This window comes from Pteropus medius, unplaced genomic scaffold (genome assembly GCF_902729225.1).
Source record: "Pteropus medius unplaced genomic scaffold, Ma_sr-lr_union100, whole genome shotgun sequence".
NCBI classification, from domain to species: domain Eukaryota; kingdom Metazoa; phylum Chordata; class Mammalia; order Chiroptera; family Pteropodidae; genus Pteropus; species Pteropus medius.
Window position 1 is genome coordinate 12597651 of NW_024349802.1, and position 24974 is coordinate 12622624.

The 24974-nt window shown below is 43.6% G+C and overlaps 1 protein-coding gene and 1 long non-coding RNA gene across 8 annotated transcripts in view; one reads left to right on the forward strand and one right to left on the reverse strand.

Moving 5' to 3' along the window:
* The window catches only part of FGF1 (fibroblast growth factor 1), a 90994-nt gene extending 80470 nt beyond the window's left edge, over positions 1 to 10524 (reverse strand). For 2 of the 7 annotated variants that reach the window (XM_039836416.1, XM_039836414.1), the window contains exon 1: positions 1976 to 2673. The gene's annotated coding sequence lies outside the window, so the exon portion shown is untranslated. Of the gene's footprint in view, positions 1 to 1975; positions 2695 to 10371 lie in introns of those variants that run through there. The other 5 variants (XM_039836415.1, XM_039836420.1, XM_039836418.1 and 2 more) reach the window with 5 other exon arrangements.
* LOC120581481 (uncharacterized) lies at positions 1159 to 23876 on the forward strand. The gene is made up of 3 exons (XR_005647287.1): positions 1159 to 1298; positions 18086 to 18171; positions 23605 to 23876. It is a non-coding gene; the product is annotated as an uncharacterized LOC120581481 (long non-coding RNA).
* The last annotated feature ends 1098 nt before the right edge of the window (positions 23877 to 24974 follow it).

Sequence of the window (24974 nt, forward strand, 5' to 3'; positions counted from 1 at the left end):
AGTAGCCTAAATCAAGGAGTATCGGATTAGCCAAGCATCACCTACCAGATGAGAGGGAAGGGGTGTGCCTTCCACTTTGCAGGATTCCTCATTCCTGGAAGCTAGCACAGCGGGACTGCCAGCTCCATGATCCTTAATAGTTTATTCAGGGTCTACAGAATGCAGGTCAGCAAAGTAAGCAAGCACATAGTCTTACCTGGGATAAGATCCCTTCATTAGGGGTAGATGGAACACATAGATGTCCATCCACTGTTGCCATTGAAAATATCATCATGGGTTGGTGCTACTGTAAAGTCAGACCACTTAATCAACTGAATATTCATTCCTTAAATCTTTTCTGGAACCAGGCAAGCCATATATGTTTATGTGCACAGCAGATTTGGGAGGGAGTTTACAAGAAACTCAGTGTTTCTTCCCTTAGGTTTTTGTGTATTAACTTTGTCTTTGATTAAGTACCTCATTTGCAAATCTATTTGCTCCTCCTAGAAAGAAAGGCAGGGTCAACAGAAGGAAGTCTCCCTGCGTCTGCCAGCTGCTCATAGTGGCCGATTTGGCGCTCTTGCCTTCAGACATACAATCTCAAAAGGGACTTTCCTCGGAAGCCCTCAATGACCAACACAAAGAAAACAAAGGAAAAGGGAATTTGTGACTGTGAATCACAGTCTCCACCAAAATCCATACTCATTCACACAAATGGCCCTAGTAAACAGCTGGCCAGCCCTTTGCTGGACACCACTCTGCAAAGCCAGGCCTGTTTGTTTTCGCTCCTTTGCTACCCTTGAGCTGGCGCGTTCCCACGCAGAGCCTGGCTCGCTTTCTGCTCGGATGCTCACATCCTCCCACTGGTGTTTGCAGCGCTAAATCATAAACAGTTGAATCCCTGTAGCAAATGAAAGGGAAAGTGCTGGTCTCCAAAGCAGAAAGGAAGGCAGAGAGGTGGGCGTGGGTTTAAACAGCTAGAGAAAGCACAGTGTTTGCCTTCTGCCAAGGCACAGAGGGAGCTCTTGGGCCTGAGAGGTGAAATAAGGTGGGTGCCTGCCCTCATGGGTCTCTGAAAAATGGGCACTTGGTTGAATGTCTGAAATTCCCACCCCAGCACCCAGAGGTCCGAATTTTTCAAGTGCTCCTGTCTGGAAGCCTTGCATACTTTTGTCATGTAGTAGTGACGTGGGTGTGGCTTGGCATAAGTGCCAGAGAATGTGCCCAGCGGCTAGCCATTCCTGCTCCTTCTCTGCCAGTACCTATCTGGAGGGTCATGGAAATGAGGCTGTGATTTTCAAAGATGATCAGAAGGTCAGGTAAGAAGTAATCCAGGTGACCAGTGGGGCCATCAGAATACCACCCTATCAAAATACATGCAGATAATCCTATATTTCAGTCCAACTTTTATATCAAAAGGTTGATAAAATCTAAGGTGCCCACCCAGTAGACAGGCTTTGCAAGGCAGCTGACTTTCCAGGCTCCCCAAAAGGCTGAGTGTGACATAGCAAAATAATGCCAGCCAGACTCACTAAGGCCAATGCTTTCGGCTTCTGCCAACCGCAAAGGCCGTATCCAGCACTTGAAGTAGATGAGAACGCTCTGCCCCCTCCAGTCCTCACCCGCCTGGCAGCAGGGGAATGAAGACAATGGGGCAACATGGTACAGGATCCTTTTCATTGTTTCTGAACTCCAAGGGCTATTTTTATGTGCCTGGGCTTCCAGAGCAGTCTGCACGATGGACTGCATGATGGTTTAAACCCAGCCAGAGGGGAGCTTCTGGGTGTTTACTTGCAGGAATGCCCGTTCCAGTGGTATTTGTTTAAAACATCTTACTGCCTTAACTTTTCCCTTTTTTCTTCCCTTTCTATGTGGCCTTATACTTGCAGCACAGACTACACACACACACACACACACACACACACACACATGCCATGCAACCTCAGATCTGGATATAACCTGCTCTCGTTCCCCAGAACAGAAACCTGATTCTTACCTGAAGAGCTCGTAGGCTGAGGGCTGTGCCTCTCTCCCTCCGAGAGGAAAGGGAATCCACTTGGTGTCGTCTGCTCCGTGTTTGTCACTGTCACCGCACTGCAGCTGCTTCCCTGGCAGCCTCAAGCCGGCTCTCTCTCCGTGACTGCAACTCTGTGTGGGGAGAGGGGACGGGCCGTGGCACGCACATCAGGTTGCTGGCCCGCCTCCAGATACCATGCCACAGAGCTGGCTACCAGTTCCACAGGGCTGTGTGGGGGACAAGGAGGCAGGCGTGGGGGCTGACAATGTCGGCCGCTAGGTCTCCTCTGATCTTGTTTATCAGCAGAGGGGACCTGCCTTTAGGCAACTACCCATATCTACCCCACCCACAGAGACATGCACAGAGCTCGAGGTACCCCCCACTCTGGACAGTTAGGAGCGAGCCCAGGAACGCAAAGCTATTGGCCAGCAGGGAAGGAAGGCAGAGACAGCAGACGGTGGCAGCAAATATCCTGGGTGTTATTTTAGCGTGGTTGGTCTTAGGGCAAATAGCTGGACTGAAAGGACTACTGGCCCGTCTGAGCAGAATCCTGTTTATTTTGAGGCCCCAGTTGCCAGGGAAACAGCAGGTCATAGCTCAGAAACACTGCTCGAGAATCGAAGGCTGCCAGATGAAAGGGAGTCCTTTTCTGTAATGTCATCCGGCATCCCTGCATAGGGTGTAGGTGTCCGTGTGTGGCAGTGTGTGTGTGAGTGTGTCTGTGCCATTCCCAGAGCCAAGCCTTGCCGAGGGTGTTTTGCAGAGCCACTCAAGGCAATGACCATTCAGGTTAGGGCTGGGAAGGGGCTGCAGAAAGAATATTTCTGCCATCCCTCACCAGTGGCCAAGTCTGTCCCTGGTGCACTAACCGATCCTTAGGTGAGCCCAGCTGCAGGGGTGTGGATTTCTTTAGAGGACAGTATTTTTATGCCACTGCCAGGACAATGAGGGAGGAAGGGAGAGAAGGAAGGAAGCTGCCTGCGCAAATAACTCTTTGCCAGAACGTGGGAACTGAAGCTGGACTGAAAGGTTAGAGACAGATCAGGAGGTGTCTCTGAAGAGACCAGATGGAAACCTGATTAATAGCTCCGATGAAGAGTCCCGTCCTTGTACACTATGCAGGCATTTGAGCCTGGGAGGTGTGAGTGTGAATGTGTGTGTGTGCACACGGAAGCCTGCCCACCTGGTGATTCAGAAAGACAGGTACAGATTGACCAGTCGGAACTAGAAACGTGCTCTCTGGGAAGCTGGAGGTGGAGGCCTGATCTCCACGCTCTGCACAGAGCACCCATGTGCCTCCTGTAGGGGCGAGCCAGGGAGAAGCTCACAGCCCATAACAGAACTTGGGGCATACCATCACACAGCTCTGATAATGGATGAGCAGCAGCTCTCCTAAAAGGGTCTTGAAGGTATAAAAAAAGGTTGTTTCTCCAAACTTCATTAACTGGAAGCTCCATGAAGTGCTACTTCCACATAGTCAGGTACCAGTAATTTACTTTAAAAAATAGTAATCTTCCCGAGTAAGTGCACAATTCAAAAGGGCCTTCTGAGTAATAGGAAGATAAAAGGAGTTCGATCATCTCAACAGTGGAGAGTTATTACGCTACATCCAGTGTGCATGTTAACTCCTTTTAACCACGTGGAACGTTAGATATTAAAGTTAGGATACACCCCAAAGATCTGAGGACAGCAATGCGGCTCAGAGTCTCACCCAGGTGTACCTCTAGTTAAACTCCTCACTGTGACTACAACCGGGTCTCCCGCCTCAGGTTAACACCCTTGAACCTGCCCACACTGTGATGCCGACCATTCCTGGGTGACTCAGCTCTTCAGGCCTCCCAGTTTTTTCCCTCCTGGCGGAGACTGATGAGATGCTCCTAACCACACCCTCCCTGCAAGGCAGGCGACAGGATCACTGTGACGATCAAACGCGCTAAAGTGTGTGAAAGCACCTTGGAATCTGGTAATATAAGTGTGAGCCATTATTTTAGTTTTATTTTTCCATTGCATTCAGTTGTCAAATGCAGTTAGAAAAACAAACCATGCAGCTTTTAGGCAAATTATAACCCCTAGCTACGGATATAAAGAATTTCTTTACTACATATTGGGTGTTTGGAAACGTTACTGTCCAAATACTGGGACATAATGACTCCTCAGGTCCTTAAAGTACCTACTGTAATATAATTCACCTCAATATTGAAATTTAAAAAATTTTTCACTTTAACATCTTTCAAGTTCTCTATTTCAACCTTCCGCCCATGCCAAGTATCTAGATTTATCTTTTAAATGATATACATTCGGATGTACTGAGCCATGAAATATGAAAATGTGACTGCTTTGGGGCTTCACTGTGACTTCGTGCGGGAAGTGACTCGGAGGCTACCTAGTCAAAAAGTCTGGCCTCACAGTAGCTCCAGTTCTGGGCCAGGAACTAGTTTGTGGAAATAATAACTGTCAAAGCCACATATGAAGCATCAACAGTTTGCTAGCTCTTATATAGAGTTTGTAACAGAAACCATATCTTCTCTCAAAGTTCTTAGACCACTTTTAATGCTATTTCTGCAGTAATGAAAACATATGTGAGCCTATTGGCACTGTCAGGGGTGGGTCTGAGAAAGGAAGAAAATGACAGATATGGAGGACCGAAAGAAATCCTAGTAGAAGCTTGGTAGGTTTATCCACAGAGGTGTGGCCTTGGCCAGTGTCATTCACATCTAAAATGCTGTGACTGGTGCTGGAGGTGAGATTTTTTTTCTTCCATGTCCTAAGACATTGACTCACTCCCCAGCACTTTGGAGGTTGCTGCTATAGAAAGTGGCTCTAAACGTCTTATGAGAGCTTTAGAAGGGCAGTAAAGGTAAAATGTGGCATTTTCATGGTTTGGCTTATTCTGTGCTCAGTGCCTCTGAAAACCAAGACATAAAACTATCACTTTTTTAACTGCGCCGGCATGAAAGAAGAATCAGAGCATGATAGAGTTAGCAGGGTTCAAAATGCCCCCAACAAATAGATTTTCTTTTTTTCCAAGTATAACACATAAGCCCTATCTTCGTATCCCTGAATTTTAAGACTGACATTCAGTATTCATGTTAAAATCTCTCCTTCGTTCACCCTGTTTATATAAATGATACAGTTATGTGAAACACACACCAGACACTCTGCATTTTCTTTCCAATCTCATTTGACCTTGATCGGACACAACAAATCCTAATCAGCTGACAGGAGAAATCAGATGCTGCATGCCATTCTCTCCCTCCAGCAAAGAATTTCCTTCTGTTTATGCCCAATCATGCAATTAGATGAAGGGCATGCTGGCCTCATGGTGAACCAGCTGCCAAGATGACGGGTGGTTTGGCGGGGGGAGCGATTTGATAAACAGGGCAAAGGGAAATGAAGCAGACATGGGCAATCCATGGGAAAATCTGCAAAGTATTGTATTCAGTTATTTATCTACTTATTTGTTTTCTTTCTTCCCTACCACACACACGGGAATGTAAACTCTATGAGAAGACAAGATTTTATCTGTCTTTTCACCATTATATCCCCAGTACCTAGACCAGTGCTTCTTAAACTTGAATGTACATCAGAACTACCTGGAGGGTTTATTAAAATGCAGATTGCTGGGCTCCAACTCCAGAGTACCTAATTCAATAGGTCTTGGTTGAGCCTGGGAATCTGCATGTCTAACAAGTTCCCAGGTGATGTTGAGGCTGCTGGTCCAGGGACCACACTTTGAGAACCAGTCTAGGCAATGCCTGGCACATTGGGTATTGAATATATATATATATATATATATATATATATATATATATAACACAAATGCTTGAGTCTGCACATAAGGATCTGCAAACTTCTTTGTAATGGCAGTTTTACATCCACTTTTATATTTATCTATACTTATTGGACTGTAAGTCTCTTCAAATTCTATGAGAAGAGGGTCCCAAGTTTTGTTAGCTCCACTGTTTTGTCAGATGATTAAAAACCTAAAGTTTTATAGGCCCAGGGGGAGCCAGTGAGAGTCATATCTTGTTCTCTGTGTCAGTAAAATGTCAAACTGAAAGATGATGTGACTCTCACTTGACATGTGACAGAGAACTTTCGCCAAGAGTCGTCATTCAGGCCTCCCTTGTAATTCTTTACCAACTGTCCTGTCGGCTCAGATTCTGCCTCAGTGTTAGAATTCTGCCTCAGTGTTACAACTGCCTACCTGGATCCCAGGTTATGGACTGTAGAGAGGGCTCAATGGTTTTTCTGCGATTCACAAAACCCCTTGAGAATCTGACAAGCTGTTTAACTCTGTTCCCTGAGATGTGCACGCGCACACACACACACACACACACACACACACATTTTTACAGTTAATTTCAGGAAGTTTTAAGATACATCAATCCATTTTAATCACAAATTAGAAACTCCTGATCTAATCAGTGACTAGCTATTTGGCAAAACAAACAAAAAAGAACCTGGATCCCCAGTTTGTTACTTAAATTCATGAGGAATCAGAGCTTTAAACACAATAAGACAAACCTTAGAGGAAAATATTAGAGAAAAACATTACAGGAAATCATTAGTTTAATAAGATTTATAATCCTAGAATGGGGAATGCTTTAGGAAGCATGATTGGAAACCCAGAAATGAAAATAGAATAGTGAGATTAACCCCATAAAATTTTAAATCATCTGTACAAAAAAGAAAGAGAAAATCCTCCTAGTTTAGATTCTAGGGAGAAATCTGTAGGTCCTGTCTTTCCTATCTATATCCTTTCCACTTGAATTTGGCCTATGGCCAAACTCAGTGAGACAAGACATAAGCTCATCAGAGCAGAGAGGGTGAGACCACATCTTTCAGGGACGTCCTGTCACTGGGTTAATTATTTCATTAGCTATTTTTTTTTTTAACAACTTTATTGAGATGTAATTCATATACCATGGAGCTGACCCATTTAAAGTATACAATTAAGTGGTTTTAGTATATTCAGAGTTGTACAATCACCACCACCACCAAATTTTAGAATATTATTGTCGTCCCCAAAAGAAACCCCATACACCTGATCAATCATTCTCCACTTCCCCCTCCACCCAGTCCTGTGCAACCATGAATCTGCTTTCCGTCTTTATGGATTTGTTTGTTCTGGCCCTTTAATATAAGCAGAATCATATAACATGGGTTTCTTTCCCTTAAAAAACATAGTGTCCTTGAGGTTCATCGGAATGTCATTCCTTTTCATTGCTGAAAAATATTTCGTTGCATGGTTATGCCACATTTTATTTCTCTGCTCATCAGGTAATGGACGGTTGGTTTGCTTCCTCTGTTTGGCTGTCATGAATAATGCTACTATAGACATTTGCATACAAATTTTTGTGTGGACATGTTTTCATTTCTCTTGGGTCTAGTCGTGGTGGTTTTTCTCTTAAAGGTTTACCCAAAGAATTTTACCTAGCCTAAGTCTTTTGGTTTTATTTTGTTTTTGTTTGTTTTTTTCCTATCATAAACTCATGGAGAAGTGAGCAGACTTGGATCCTAAAGACCTCAGAGCTTCTCTATCCCCAGTCCAGGCCATTCTCTGCTACTGTATGATCTGGGACGTGATCACACTGTGCCTTGGCTGTGAGAACACCAGTGCTCTGATCCTCTCATGGGGTGTTGTGAGGATTTGTGACATAAATCAAAGATGATCTGCTCTTGAGAAGATGCTCACCCATTCGAATGGGTTAGCGTGCAGCACAAGAACCAGACACCCGCAGACCAAGTGCTTCCCCAGCACACAGGTAACTATATCAGCCGAGAGGCTAGTGGCTGGATGTAGAAGCACAGATGCTATAAAATATATTGATCATTTTATCAAGAGTTTGGCTTCCTTCAAGATCAGAATTTGGTTGCTTTTTAAATCCTGTAAGCTACCTTCTGAGGTAGCTTGGTCACCCCGGTCACAGGACAGGAAAAAGCTCAGGGCCATGGGCAATGAAGGGCAGTCAGAGGGGCAAGCTTAAATTCTAAAGCCCACCCTCCAGCTACGGTTTCCCAGAAGACACTCTACCCTCAATTCATTAAAACACACCTTGCTCTTTACAGAGGCCTCGAGGCACCTCTTCTTGTGAAATCCCTGTGCCTCTAACCTTCTTGTTGGGGTAAGGGTGTGATCCCTCACCCTTGTGTACAATCTAATAAGGAACACCCGCAGAGGCACTGCAAGCCCAGGTGGCAGAAGAGGGGTCCAAAATATCTGGGTTTTCTCATGCTTCCTGACCAATCACCTGTGCCTCCTGCTCTTTAAATCAGGCAGCAAGACACTTCAGTGGTAAGCACGTAAATGGTAAACGGAATAGAAAGTGAGATGGCAGGCGTGGCTAGGTTCTAATGTCCATGTCGCCACTTACTAGCTGTATGATCTAGGAAAAGTTGGCTCTCTGAGACTCAGTTTCCCCATCTGTTAAATGGGGATAATAGCCTTGTAGGGTCATTGTGAGGGTTACCTGAGATGGTACCTGTAGGGGCTTCAGCATACATTCGACACTCAATCAATGTTTGCTATAGTTACTATATTACTTTTAAAATCAGAATTAAGGACTTCCATCTCGCCATCCTCTCTAAGCTATTTAGGGAGCCTGGTTTTCTATGGCTCAATTCATTGGAAGCATTTCACCAGGTATCTGGTGTTAGACACCATGGAGAGGGCTAAGGATGAAACTTGATTTTCCCCCAGGAATGTAAAATTCAAGGTGAGAAGTTCTTAAAGAATGGGGAACAGTGAGTTCAACACTGAGAGTTAATGTCACCAAGGTTCAGAGAAGGACACAGCAGCAGAAAAGCCTGGACAGGCCAGAGAAAGCCTCAAAGATGACCCTTGAAGGCAAGATGGGTTCACATTAGCAAAGCAGAGGGAAGGGCACACCCATGTGAGCACAGGCAGGCGGGGGCCCAGTGGGTCTGGGCATGGTAAGTAGTCTGGGGACAGCCAGAGACAAGCGTTCTGTGTCTTCCCCAGTATCAGGGATCTCTAGGAATGACATGCCATGGGATGTTTTAGTCACCTGTTCTGTTAATAATTATCCTTACTATGCGACCTTCCGTCACTAACTTATGTGGACTGAGAAGGAATTATATCGGAGGAGCTTTGACTCAACCTAGAGCATTCATTGCAGAAGGGGCAGCACAATGGCTGCTGTCGACCTTGGCTGTCCTGTCCCCTTCTCCTAGGACTATCACCTCGATCACCATTGGTACCCCAGCCCTTCGTTGCCTTTAGTCCACGTGGTTTTTGGATGGGGATGACTATGCCCTGTGGCAGGGATGGGCACCGACCGTATGCACACTGGTTCAGTGAGACATGACCCCGAGACTCCAGCTAGTACTGTTACAAGGCGGCTGTGCCAGCAGGATGTCAGTCTGGAGCTGTTGGCTCCAGATAGATGAGCCTTCCCGGGAAGGGAATGACACAGGGATGCAAAGCCAAGAAATGGGAGAAATGCCATCATCTGGGCAGCTGGATCCCACCATAGCAAAGCCCTGGCCTTTTCGGTTACACGAGGGGAAAAATTTCCTTTTATTTTTTGCCTGAGTCTTTTCAAACTCGGTTTCAGTCCATTCTTACTAAAAGAATCCTGACATATTCAAGTTCTTGTCAAGGAATAATGGTATGCATGCGCAGGCAACGGAAACCTCTGTACCCCAAATAAGCACAGGTGTATCATGTGCTTGCTTGGGAGAGCAGAAGAAACCAGGACTCTGAGAAATACACTTCTTTTCTTTGTGCCTCGAGACTGCTTACATACAGCACAATTCTCCCCAAATCCTTGATTTTATTGGTTTTCAATCAAAGAAAAGAGTTCTTGGGTCTGTTAAGTGTATTTTGCAGGACTGTAAGAAGTCAGGAAGAGGTAGGGAAGGGACCGAGGGGAAAAGAAGCTCTGCATATCCCATTTTTGTTTTTTCCCTTTTGCCCAATTACAAAGAATCAGCTGGCATCCTTTTATTTCCTCTTTCATGCAGAGCTTTTAAAAACTAAGCACTAACTCTATTGTAATGGGATTTGTCTAATGATTTCCTGTGAGAAATGTCTTCTTGGATCTCAGCAAAGATAATTCACTTGGTAGAAATCACTTCCTGCTTCTCCCTGCCCGCTCCCAGCTAAGAACTAGACCTACCCTATTTTTTTCTGGGAGCAAATGGGCCTCCAAATGAGAGAAGGGAGTCAGGAATATCTTACTCTAGCATCCATCACAAAGACTCAAGCCTGCCACAGACTCAAATATGGGAGGAGAAGGGGAAGAAGGGGGGTGGGGGTGGGGGAGCATTCATGCTGAGCGCAACTCTGAAGCCAGGCAGAACGGCCAAAACAGTCTGAGCCCCTTGGAGAAATGGACGCACCCACTCACCTCTTCGCTTTGGCTCTGGGGTACTTTCTGTCTGGGGCGACGGGAGCTCCAGCAGCCTACAGCGTCCACACTGCCCTACCAGGACTGCTGAGGGCAGGCCGCTACAGGAGGGGAGTGTCCATTCTCCATCAGGAGGGAGTGTCTTTCAACAAGAGGAGGCGATGCCCTTGTCCCCCTGGAGTCAGGCTGTCCTTCTGATTGTCCCTGTCTCCTGCTCCCTCTCTGCTGTGAATGGAGCTCCAAGAGAAGGGCTGAGCGCCAACCACGCACAACACCCACACGGTACAGGTTGTTTTCCCGGCCTTGGGCCTTGGAGAGCCTGAGGAAGAGGCTACGGAATGGAATGGTCGTGAGGCCACGCTCTTGGGGCGCCTGCCAGGGAGGCTGATGCTCGTGTACCCGCAGAAAGCCCAAGGACAAACACTTTCGTATTTATTTCTCCCCCTCCCATGTGATCTTATTATTGGACTGGACACAAAAGCTGTTTGGAGGCTGGACAGCTGCCCGGTGAAAAGACAGTTATCTCGTCCAAGTTGTCTCCATGCCTCTCTGCACTAGTCCCTGTTACCTTTCCCCATGTCAGGCAGAAGAGTGTGGGTCTTGCTCTGGGGCTTTTAATATATCCAAACAATTAGTCCAAATTAATAACTTTATTTCTACTAGTTCATCCCCACTCTTCAAGGTTTCACAGAGATAAACATAACGAACAAAGCCATTGCTTTTATGTCTGAGGCTGGTGGACACGTCATATAGTTCACATACGGATGCCCATCAAGTACACACTGTTCTAGACACAAGACCCTCTTGTCTACACGGGTGGAGCCCCCAGCCCTGGCAGGCACAAGGTCAAGGAGCTCAGCTCCGACGTTGGATCATGCTGATTCTGCTTCTCTCCTCTGACTGTCTCTGCTTCTAACTCCCGGGCTCACAGAACTTAAAACATTTAAACAGCTTGATTCTTTCACCTCAATTCTTCCTTTTTGGATCTGAATGGAAAGTTTTGAGACACTCCTCTTGACAAAATGCCAATTCGGTATCATCATCTTCACCATTGTAATCGTTGCTTATTGAGCTCTTGCTAAATGCTTTAATGTGCTGAGAGCACTTTTCCTGCGTTGTCTCACTCATCCTCTCAACAGCCCAGGGAGGAAGGAAGTCTTGTTCCGTCCAACAGCCAAGGAGGCAGAGGCTGGGAAAGGTGAACTTGTCAAGGAGAAGTGTCTTTACTCCCATCTGACTGACTTCAGAGCAGCAGCATTCGGCCACTTTGCTCACTGCCTCCTGAAGCTATAAACATGGAGATTTTACTGTTGTTTTCATTTCATAAGAGGAACAACAAAAACCTCTTGGTCGATTTAGACCCATGACTTTAATCTTCAATTTCTTTCTCCAAACTCAGTTCTTGAAGGGGAGAACAAATGAATGAAGTTTTCATCTGTTTACAGTCCCAGGTGGTGATTCTAGGTACAGGATGGAGAATCTCCGGCCTACCTTCCCCTTGGAACCAGTTTGCTATGAATTATGAACTGTGCAAGCACACACACGGGAACACACACACTGCCCAGCCTGGGCTACCCACTGAGTCTGAAGTGAATCGCATTTCCTCTCTGCTACCCAGAGACAGCGCCAGAGATGGAGCCCAGTGGCTTGGCCAACACTGCCCTCTGCAGGCCACCAGGCTGCATTACCGCCAGGGTGGTGGTCTTCAAGACTTTTCCAAGAAGCCTACCAAGGATTCGTTTTAGAAAATCCGTTTCCAGGTTCTCAATTCCTGGAGGTGCTCTTTCCTCACACTAGCCTGCTTGAGAGCATGTCTGGGTTCATAATAATCCTTCCCGTACTGGAAAGCATACCCTTTACTCTTCACAAATCCTCCTGAGGTGCCATTGCACCAAATGTAAAAATCTCCATCTCCAGATCCCCAAACAGGAAGCTTCCTTTAGTAATTCAATCCAGCTTCCCTTAATAATTAACTAAGGAATTTTGTCATTTAACCACTTTGTCTTTTCCATCCCTTGATTTTGAAGGAGAGTACTGTGAAAGCAAATCATAGAGAATATTAGAAATAATAATTACAGATTAATAGTTACATTTAAAGAATGATGTCATAGCTTAATTTTTAAATTCTAGTATTTACAATATGATAGAAGTTATTCTTGATTCCATATGGATTTAATGATGAAAATTTAACATATCAATTTTTAAATGTGCGTACAGGAACATTGTTTTTTTAAAATTGTTTTAAAAGGCACAGGAGCACTGTACCCTAGGGCTGGCTGCTGTTGACTCCTATCCAACATCTATTGAGCACTTACTATGTGTCAGGCATTGTTTTGGGCACTAGCTTTTAAAATGGTGAACAAAAACTGGCATGGTTTATGCTAGATTCTTACTTGTGGCTAACTCTAGTAAGTTTAGTGAGGGAAACAGATTAATTTAATAATTATCCAAATAAATGTAAGAATTTAACTTTGATAAGTACCTCTAAGTAGGGCTATTTGGTGATGAGAGAATGTATTAATGGGGATCGACAGTGTGTAATGAGGATTGACCTAATTCATGGGAGGAGGTATCAGGTGATGCTAGAGAAGTGAAATCTGGACCAAGAATAATGTATTTAGGAAGCTCAGTGAAGGGACTGTGAAAACCCAGGAAGAAGGCCATTTTAATATGGAAGGATTGGGTAAAAGTAGGATCTACCTTTGTAGAGTCAGTTGTTTTTAGAAAGAGCCTTTGCCCTTATACAAATAAAACCCATATTATAAATCAGTGGTTCTCAACCCAGAGCTATTTTTTTCTCAGGGGACATTTGGCAATTTCAGGAGATGTTTTTGATTACTGCAATTTGGCAGTTTCAGGAGATGTTTTTGATTACTGCAACTGGGATCATACTGATAGCTTCTAGTGGACAGAGGCTAGGGATGCTGCTAATCCGTCTACAATGTATGGGACAGTCTCCCGCAACAAAGACATGTCCAGCCCTAAAAGTCAGTAGTGCTGAGGCTGAGAACTCAACAAGTATCTACAGTAGATGTGGATTCATTCACTTGTTCCCCCATCCATTTATTTAGCAAATCCTCACTCAGTGCCCACTATGTTCAAGACACTATTCTGGGCATAATCCAGGCATAATAGGCACCCCCTAACCAAAATTGTCACCTCAAATAGCCTGCCTGGTTGTGTTTCTGCTACCTAGCCTAAAATTTTCACCATTCAAATGGTGGCAAAACTGGTCTTATTGTCTGTAGAAAGAAGACATTAAAATGTGTTCATATTATTTGCAAGATAGTCACTGAAGCATTGTTTGTAATAGCGAAAACAACCTAAAAGTCTATCAACAGGGAAACGGTTACTTAATTATGGTACAGCTATACAGTGACGTGCTAAGCAGCCAGTAAAAAGGAAAGAGGCAAATCTCTTTGAGATGACACCAAAAATAACCTTTAAGATATTATTAATTGGGAAAAAATTTCATAATAATCGATAGAACATAATTGATCTGATTTGTGTTTTTAAAATTGGTTTATTGTGTGTATTTACATGTATGTGCAATTGCTACAGAAATTTTTACCAAATTCTTAATAATGGCTACCTCTAAAGAGCAGGAAAAAAAACCTGTAGCATGTTTATTGAGAATAGTTCTTTACTTTGTTTCCTCCTTTTACCCAATTTGATTCTCCGCTGTTCATTTTCTCCATTTCTACCAATATTCAACTGTCACTGACTACTAGAGATCCTTCAAGTTCCAGGGCAATACTGTTAAGTCCACAGCTCTTCCAAACTTGCCTCCAGCCAGTCTTTACAAGCTCCTTCTGGAAGCTTCTTTTCCTGCCCCAGCCCTGTTTCACTCACCTCCCTGGAGCTTAAGCCACCACGAACTCACGAGGACTTAATTACTCTTTCAAGAGAGGCTTACCTCCGTGGCTGGAAAAAAAGCCCTTCTCTTTTTCTGCCTATATTAGTCAGAATTGACTAGGTTATGCTATGGTTATAAATAATCCCCAAAGTACAGTGACTTAAAATAACAGAGATGTATTTCCCATTCACCTACATTAACATATCCATTGACAGGTTGGCTGGCAAGTTCTGTCTGCTCCTTCTTATCCTCAAGCAAGCACCCAGATTGAGGGAGCTGCAGCCTTCTGCTTTCAGGAAGGAAAAGGAATATCTTTATTGATATCTTTACTAATACATCAGCACCTAGAAGTTACTTCTACTCACATTTCATTGGCCAAAATAAGTTTTATGGCCACATCTAACATTAAACGAGGTAGAGAATTTCAGCCCTGTTATTTGCTTGGAAAGTGGAGAGTAATAAATATTTAGGGAACAGGAATTCTATAATCATTGGATGCAATATTCTATAGAAGTCTACTAAGTTAAGTTTGCTAATCTTGTTCAAATAATCCATATCCTTACTCATTTAACTGCTCACTTCTGCTTGTGTGTGTGGTTTTTTTTTTTTGGTCCATCATATTTCTAAAACTACATTTTAAGATGTGTTCAAGATGTGTACAATTGAAATTTTTATCGTTATAATATATCCTTTAGCTATAGTAATGCTTAAAATCTACTTTGATATTAACATATACTATCAATGTTAATATAATTTTTCCACCATTTATTTTCAGTATTTAAAAAACTGTTTTAGATGTGTTTCTTACAAACAGTATATCGATTCTTTTATCCAGTTCAATACTCTTTAACTTTTAATTGAAGTATTTTGTTGATTTGCATTTAATGTAATTACTCACATATTTGGATTTAAATTTATCATCTTATTAAGTATTTTCATTTATCTCACATGTTCTACATTCTTTTTATTTTTTTTCTTTTTATTTTTTTCTGGAATGAAGTAGACATTCAATCTATGTCCTTTTTATTCTGCTTTCTTGCTTGCTTTTGGAGTGGTTGAATATTCTATTTTTCCCTCTACAATCTTGACAGTTATATCCTTTTTTATTATTCTTTTAGAGGTTATCTTAGAGATCATAGTATGTATCTTTGATTTATCAAGGTCTAATGTTGATTGGTATTTTTATCTTCTTCCATAATAATACAAGTACCTTAGAATATTTTAATTCCAAATATCCCTTCCTCCTGACTGATATGGACTTGTTGTATATTTCAATTTTTTAAACCCCAGTGGACATTGTTATGTTGTTTTGTACAAATTAACCTTTGCCTTGTTCTTCATTTCTTCCTATATTTATAACCTTTCATTTTCCTTCTGTTTAAAGAACACCTTGTAGTATTTTCTTCTGGTAAAGAACCCTGGATATGTTTTAATATTACCTTTATTATTGGAGGCTGTTTTCTCTGGGCAAATAATTCTAGGTTGGCAGTAGTTTCCTTAAAAAATATAAAAATTCCACTAATTTCTAGCTTTCATTGTTTCTGCAAGAAGTAAGCTACTTTTTTTTTTCAAATAATAATTTAGGTTGGTGTAGCTTCCTTAAAAAATATAAAAAATTTTCTAGCTTTCACTGTTTCTGCAAGAAGTTACTTTTCTTTTTGCTTAAATAATTCTAGGTTGGCAGTAGTTTCCTTAAAAAATATATAAATTCCACTAATTTCTAGCTTTCATTGTTTCTGCAAGAAGTAAGCTACTTTTTTTTTTTCAAGTGATGGTAGCCACTCTTGACATTTTTTTCTCTTTGTCTTTTGTTTTCATCTATTTTAATTATGATGGACCTAGATGTGGCGTTTTATTTATCCTGCTTGGACCTCTCGGGACTTGTTGGTTTTAGTCAATTTTGGCAATTTCTCAACTTTTTTTCTCTTCAAATATTACCGCTGCCCTATTCTCTCTCTCTCTCCTCCTCCTACAACTTCAGTCTCGCTCTGTCTGCCATATCTCTCATTCTCTCTGCAGTAGTTTCCAGCCTTTTGTCTTTCAGTCTTTCATCCCAATGCTTTCTTCTCACCTACTTCCTACTTCATCAGTTCTCTCTTCAACTGTGTCTAATCTTCTGTTAAACCCATTCATCACGTTCTTTACTTTCATTATTATATCTGTTAATTCTAAATCTCTATTTGATTATTTTTCAGTTGTCTTTTTTCTTTTGAGTTTCCAGTTCTCTGCCAGAGTTTTCAGTCTTGTCTTTTATCTTCTTTGCACAGTCAATATAAGTAGTTTTAAGTCTGTGTCTGATAACTTCAGTAACTAGAGTTCTCTGGGATTGTCTTTATTGTAACTGTTTCTGCCAGATCTCATTCATGTCTTATATCCTTATGCATCTTGTTTTCATGTGTGCTAAACTTATATGTGAAAAATTGTTGGTAGAAGTAATGTGAGATGTAACATTTGCTTCTGCTGGGCAACAGGGGAAACTAATAATCTGGGATCACTTAATCCAATTTGAAGAATTTAGCTCATTGGAAGCTTGGTGGGGGGGCTGCAAAATCTGGCCTATTTCCAATTCATACAGTCTTAAGGTGCAGTTCTTTAGGGTCCTAGTCTAAAATTGAGGGTTACAGTGCCCCCTCTCTTTTGGTGGGTACTAGCTTCTATCTTTTGTCCCCTTAGGCATACAAAGCAGTCTAGGTGCTGCTTAGCCTCTCGGTTTCTTAGTTGTCCCTTCCAGAAGCAGCAAATGTCCCAAAGGGAAAAGAGGCCCCAGTTGTTGGGGTGGCCTCTCTGAATGCCCTTTTTCCCAGATCTTGGTTTAGCAATTCTTCATCATCTTTTTAACGTTTTAATGGCTTCAGTATGATTTTAATTGTTTAGTTTAGTTTAGTTTAGTTTTTTTCAGTCTAGCTCTTATTATTGTCTTTAGCAGGAGAACCAGCCCCAATGATCTATTCCTACAAATGCAGGAAGTAGGCCAGGTGTACGTGCATGTACTCACCTTATGTGAGTGGTAAGTGCGGGGTTAACTAGAGAACATGAGCCTACTTTCGCCTTATGAAAATGAGAATCTCATGTTGTCAGATTTTCTAATATTTAAAAGAGAATTAGGAAATGCAGGCTTTTAAAATGTGAAATCTCAATTTTCAGTGATGTCTTAAAAAAAAAAAATTAACCTTCAACAAACCACACAAAACACATCTTCAGTCCAAACCCAGCCCCTAGAATACAAGTTTGAAATATCTAGACTATAATCTGTGTCGGTGCAAGAAGGGGGAGGGGTGGTTCTCCATCACCAGGATCCTTAGCCTCTAGTAGCCCAGACTGTCTTGAACAAACCCAATCCTCATACAAAAAAAAACAGCATTGAAACCAATTTATGTCTTTATTGAAATCTCTTAAACATGCCAAGGGGGGTGGATTCCATTCATAACACCAACAGCATTTCTGAAAATCTCCATATTTCTTCCAAATTTTCCTCATGACAGCTCAGCAGCTACTCCATTTTATTACTCCATTTATTTATTAAGGGCGATAAATTAAATCCCCCTTAATTTATCTCTTGAATTCCCTCCAAGTTCAACCCATCCCCGGCTCTTATCTCTCTGATCCCCCCTCTCACCTTCTGACCCGTTCTGCTTTCTCTAGTAGGTACTCCCCCGCCTTTTTCTTCAGTGGCCTCATTAAGCCACTCCACCAACGACACTGCACATTTAGAAGCCCGTCTCACGTTGTCCTACGTTCTGAACAAGAAAGGCTCCAGAACTTAGCTGGCTGAAACAAAATCCTTCTTCACGGGAAGTGGGGATGAGGAGAAACAATGCTATAAATACTCTAAAATTTGTGTTTTTCCTGTCCCATCAGTTAATGCCATCTGGGACGGGGTGAAGCCAGGACGAGATGTCATTTGCAGAGGAGGCAGAGCCCATTTCCGATGCCTTGGCACCGAGGTGAGTTTTCAGATGGCTGTTGCTTACATTTTATCGAAAGGACAGGGCACCCCCCTTCCCCAAAACCACTCCCACCCCTCGCAAATGGGGAGAGAGAAGCCAGAAGGAAGAGAAATCAAATGTGAACTTTTCCTGACTTGTCTAATAATAGGAAGCTGGAAAAGCATGTCACAGAATAGAAAGTATTTGATAAAAATAGCATCCGTTAAGCTTGGACTCAAGTTGGAGATTCATGAAATGAAATGTATTTCTTCCTTGAGTGTTTCCATACTAGTACAGCAATTCTGTCTCTCTCATTAAGGAGAGAGATCTAAAATGCTGCTTTCTTTGACCAAAATGGATTTCTTTCCCAAGGTCTCATAGTGGAGGAGGTGTCAGCACAGGGCCGAGAACCCCACCACCTCAACCCCCTTCCTGCCTGCTGGTCATGGTCGTGGCTCCACCATCCCCACACTCACCCTTGACTTTGAGACAAGCTGTAGGGCCCCTCTTACACCAGCTCATGAGAGAGGAGATCTGGGAGAAAGAAGGTTTTCCAAACAAGCCAGTGGCTCTGAGTCACAGGGGCCTAATTAGTAATAATCACTGTGCAATATCATTACAGCACGGAGGGAGACTCTAGTCTAGCAGCTCTTGGTAAAAGTGCAGAGTCTACAGAGGCTGACGTCTCCCCTCCTCTCTCAAACTGCTCCCCAATGTCTGGGAAGAATTTACTTCCTTCACATTCTCCTGCGGCTGCTGAGGACCCCATCGGGGTGTCCCCCTCAGGTCAGACGGGAACCTGAAATCTGGCCTTTCCCAAAGCACATCTCAGAGCCCAGTGAATTACTGTGCTCGTGACTCTTGTCTCTCTCACCCACTCACCCCGATCCCAGCTCCCTGATGCCCTACTCGGCTGAGCTTCCTTTGCCGAAAAGCAAAGCTGAGCCAAATCAATAATAAAAGAGAACAAGTGACTAAGGGAACCCCTTTTAAATGACCTGGGTTTTTGTTGTTTTGGTTTTATTTTAAATTGTGATAAAATACACATAACATAAAATTCACCATCTTAACCATTTTAAGCGCCCAGTTCAGTGGACTTATATACTTCCTCATTGTCATACAACCAGCACCACCCATCTCCAGAACTCTTTTCATTTTGCAAAACCGAAATTCTGTACCCATTAGACAGTAACTCCCCACTTCCCCCTCCACCATTCTATTTCCTGTGTCTCTGTGTATTTGACTACTCTGGGTATCTCATATGGGTGGAATCAAACAGCATTTGTGTTTTCGCGACTGTCTTATTTCGCTTAGCACGTGTCTTCAGGGTTCATCCACGTTGTGGCACGTGTCAGAACCTCTTTCCCTTCTAAGGCTGATAACATTCCATTGTATGACCACACCACCTTTTGTTTATCCATTCATCCTCAGTGGACACTTGGGTCGCTTCCACCTTTTGGCCAGTGCGAATAGGCTGCTATGAACGTGGGTGGTCTTTTCAGGATGGTTTCGACCTGTTTATATTTTAACCGGACTCTTCAGGAAGGCAATCCACATGATTCAATATTTCAGGGAACCGAGGCAGGCTGTGAGAGCTGTTTTAGGTGGAGACAGACTCAGTGTCCCTTAGATCAAACCATGTCAGGTGCATGTGGGACTGCCCCAGGATCCATATTCTGGTATCATGTGTTTTGTATTTCCTGGAAGCGGAGTGAAGTTATGCCCAGTGGGGAGAAAATGTTTCCAACTGTAAACACTTAACCTTCCCACTTTCACTTGGCCATGGGGACTTGACAGTGGTGGACTATCAGGCAGTGACAGGAGGTGACAGGGTGATGCAGGTACAAGGCTTTGGCATCAAACCTGGCAAACGTGTTTCCTGGGCATGGGCTTCAAATACCTTCCTGTCCTGACTCTTCAGGGTCCTTGCTGATTCGCATCTATCCCCTCCCCAAGCTCTCCTGTATCTTCAGCTCTCTTAGCTTTCCCCCCATCAGCATAGCAACATTCTCAAGTCTTTAACGAAACAAAATCGCAAAGCAAAAGCAAAGCTTCTCCTGAGCCCTGTCTCCCATCCACTCTCACTTTCTCTCTCTCTCTTTCCTCCCCATGGAAGTCTGTCTTCACTCCACAGTTTCACATCTCCACTCCTGTTCACTCCTAAACCCACAGTGCCCTGGCTTCCGCCCCTACCCTCTCCTGGCTCTGGGTTCTGAGGTGATCTTGCTGACCTCCTGGTTGGAGCTCCTAACAGACCTAATCTCAGCCCCCCATTCAAGGCGAGAGCCCGACTTCCTGAGAAACTCAGGCAACGTGCTTCAGAGACTGTCCCTAAAATACCAAGAATATAATTTACTTTTCTTCCACATCAAGAGAAGGCATATGGTATCCTGGGGAAGGTGTGTAATTTATGGAACTACATCCTTACAAACTCAGAAACAAGAACATTTGCACATCATCTTTCAGACAGTGGAGCATAGAGGTTTGGAGATCAACTCTATTATCAGACCATGATATCACTCCTAGCTCTGCCAGTTGCTAGCTGGGAGACCTTGAGGAAGTTACTTGAACACTATTTCTCCTCACCTCACCTGATCTCTAAAAATGGCAGTCATAATAGCACCCACCCCATAGGACTATTAAGAGAAATAAATAAGATCATGAATGTCAAGTGCTGAGCACAATATGTGGCTCAGAGGAGGCATTTCATAAGGATTAGCTCTCTTTTCTACTTTTTATTGGTATAATTTGACTTTAGTATTTAAGTCTTTCTTGATTTTCATACCTGTAAAACTCGTATGAACAAATGTGGTAAGACTTGTGGGGGGAGGGGTTATGACAAAATTTTTTAGAGAGCGATTGGTTTCCTAAGTGATTAGAAATGTTTCATAAGGACAGTGTGAGGAATTATGGGGAGGAACATTGTATAGGGGCTGGTGAAAAAGCAGAATCCTCAAAGGAGGATGAACACTCCTGAGTGTCAGAGATAAACCAAAAGACCCAAGAGTATGATCGTTTGCCTCCGTGATTAGCATCAGATAAGATGAATGATCTCTGTTATGCACGTACAAACAGACTGTGGGAAAACAGCCACCGGAAAAACGATTGGAACTAAAATGAGATAATAGTCATCACTCTGACCACCAGATGAGGTATCTACAGTTTGATAAATTGTATGAAACTACAGACCTCATTTTCAAATAAGCAGACATATTCCAAGAACAGATCGCATAGTACCCGAAAAGGTATGTGAGTCTGTTAAAATGACTGAAATACAGGCAGAAATGGAAGGACATCGAAATAAAATTGGCACATGCTGTTCCACATATAACGGCTGGAGGGCGGCTGGGTGGAGGCGAAGTGTCTGGACCTGTGCTATCCAGAGGCGCAGGCTGTAGGACATCTTGAGGACTCAAAACGTGGCGAGTGGAAGTTAAGATATGCCGTAAGTGTAAAACACATGCAGATTTCAGAAAAGTATAAAAAAAGAATGTGAAATATATCAGCATTTAAAAATATGCTGATTTCATGTTAAAATAATTAAAGTTTGCATACAAATATTGGGTTAAATACTAAAATTAATTTTAGTGTTCTTAACGTGGCTTCTAGGAAATGTAAAATTATACACAAGGCTCATATTTGTGAGTTGCTTTCTATTTTTATTGGACTGCACTGGTCTCGAGAGCCCCATACTCCCCTTGCCCCACCCAGATCCAACCGATATTAACCATGACCTTGAACATCATATTTAACCTGTCGGAGCTTCAGTTTCCACATCACTAAAATAATTAAAGTGATTAAAAATTGTTAGCGGAGTGCCTTGTACATAATAGGTATCCAACAAATGTAAGGTATTTTTTCTGTTATTATTTAAATCCAAAGAACCAAGAGTGTACTATATGTCAGTATCAATACGTATTTAAGGCAATGCTTGAGGTGGCCCTGACAGTCTACCCAGCGGGAGAGGAAAATCTGCCCACCTTTTAGAGCTGCGGTTCTCAGCTGGGGGCAGTTTTGCCTCCCAGGGCCACCTGGTGGTGTCTGAGACATGTTTGATTGTCTACACCTGAGAGGAGAGGGCTGCCGCGGGCATCTAAGTGGGTAGAGACCAGGGATGCTGCTAAACATCCTGCAGTGTACAGGACAGCCTCCCTTCCTCCCCACTCCACAAAGAATTACCAAGTCAAATTAGTAATAGTGCCCAGGCTGAGAAACCCTGAATTAGAAGCTTTTGGTTATTTATGTACTTCGGCTGATTAATAATCAAGCTCTAGAAATGTGTGGCACTAGCAGACCTACAAATGCCATCCATGTGTCTTGGACAGCACAGTGTTATTCCAAGTGGTGCACACACAACCAGCAGCATCAGCATCACTCAGGCAGTCATTAGAAAAGCAAATTCTTAGGTCCCACCCCAGTCCAGCTGAATAGGAACCTCTGGGGGCGGAGCTCGGAAATCTATGGTTTTACAAGTCCCCCAGGAGATTCTAATGCCTTCAAATCCCAAAAGCCGGCTTAGCTGACAGTGTTTCCTAGTGACCAACTCCTGCACATTCCAGGACTGACCAGCAGGTAGCAGCAAATCCTATAACATTACTGTGACGCCTGCTAAAAGAGAAGCATCCTTGCGCTAAATCAACTGGTGACAAAACCGGGTGTTAGAGCGTTTGTGCTCTGGACCGCAGTTAATGACAGCTTTCTAATATCAGGAGAGTTAGAGGGGGAACATGGTTCAAAGTTATTCAAGTTTCCTTCTTAGTCACATAGCGCTACCAGGATTTTGAAATTGTTCGGTTCTAATTTATGTTACAAAGGCATAGTCTTCGACAGAGAATTTAGTGAGTAATCTGGTTTGAACGATTCTCCTAAAACACTTCTGATTCCAGAGCCACGAAAATAAATAATTTCTGCTGTCCCTGGCAGCTTTGAGCCAAGCGTTTGACTCATCACACACCTGTCTGAATTCTTGGCCCCTCCTCTACACGTGGATCAGATATGGTGAATGATGAACATCTCGGGTTTCCCTGGACCTTTTGTCAGGCAGACAGGCAGATAAAATTAAATTAGTTCTGTAAACCTTGTTAAGCACATGAGCAAGTGCTTTACAGTTCAGGTGATTTTTCCATCTGAGCCACCAGGGGGCACCCTCCACTATGGACATCTATGGTTTCTGTAAAGTGACCTATCAGTGAAGGGCAGGGGAGAGGGCTGTTACTCTTTTTTTTTTTTTTTTTTCTGTAAAGCGCTGAGTGATGTGGCTTCAGGATTAGACTTCAGCCCTGGACTCTAGACTCGGGTTTCTGAAAGTGTGACTCTCATAAATCACTTGGGAAGTTGTTAGAAAAGCAGATTCTTGGACCCCATCCCTGACCATCCAAATTAGAAGCCCAGGGGGCGGAGCCCAGCGGCTTCTATTTTAACAAGCGTCTCCTCCTTCTTCTTCCACTCTAGGCGATGGCGATGATGCAGGCTCAAGCTTGAGAACCATTGCTCTCTAGTCCAGAGCATCTTCCTGGTTATTGGCCGAGACGCAGAACCACATTGCTATCTGGTCTCCTCATGCTTCTGCCAAGAGGTGAAATCTAAGAGCCTACATCTTGAGGCCCAACACCTTCTCCAGGTCACTTACCTGAGGACACCTGAGGACACTGAGATCAGTCACTCTACATGAACCTGTGCAGTCCCTGAGCCCTGAGGGGTCATAAAGGAGTGCTAAGCATTAAGGTGTCAGCCAATCTCTTGTAGAAGGTGGGATTGCCACCAGGATCCCAAGACGGAGGGAGCCCGACTGCACGTGGAAGCGGAATGGCAGCACATACACTGTGATTTTCCCCTCCTGTCCTTTCCCTTCCTTCTCAGCTGCCGTAGCCCCTCCCTTTCTCCTTCCTGCTCAACCTCCCCCGTCCCCAGGTCTACCTGAGTTTTCCCCTCCTTTTTCCTAGCCTCCCCATCTCTTGTCCTATTCCCCACCCCTGGTTTTGTTTTAAAACACAAAAGTCCAGGGATAGATCCAGAAAAAACAGGGACCCCAGAGAGCAGAAGGAAAGGAGACACTGAGTGGAAAAGGACAGATTTCCGTTCAGGGGAAAGACAGAACACCCAACCACACTTCAATAAGTTGTTGCTCTTGTCCCCGATGTGATGCAAGCCTGGGGACACAAGACTACTCTGTGGGCTGCAGAGGGCGGGAGAAGCTCGGAAGGGTGATTATTCGTGAACTAAGCCTTGACTGGTGAGGGGCCTTCCGGTGAGCGGAAGAGAGGGAGAGGCCGTCCCAGCCCCATGGCAGGGAGGAGCTGGGGTGTGAGGGCAACCTGTTGGGGATGGAGGGTCTGAGGAGAATCATTGGAAGTGAGACTGGATGGGTCCCCAGATTGAGGAGGTGACAGTTAAAGTTTGAGTTCAATGATGGAAGTACTAAAGGAGATATACTGGGTTCTCGAGCAGAGGAAAACTGCACGTAGGAATAAATTGTATTGGTATTGAGAAGGCATCATCTATGGCGGGGGTCACCAACTCAAATGCCTGTAGTATGAGGCGGGCCAGGTAAGAGGAAGTAGAGTGGAGTGGCCGGGGCAAGCTGGAGGGCGTGTGTCCACTCGTAGGTGGGCAGTGACTACACAAATCTAGGTAATTGCTGCCATGGGCAAATAGAACCCCAGAGCCGCCAACTTTTCCAGTTTCTCAAAAGAAGTCAGAACTCGATTTCTTTTCCTTAACGTGAAGTTTTTTTTTCACTTTTAAATACAGCAGCTAATTAAAATTTTAAAACTCTGGGCCTCTGGTTGGTCATTCTGATCTGCATTTTTTTTCTGACCTGG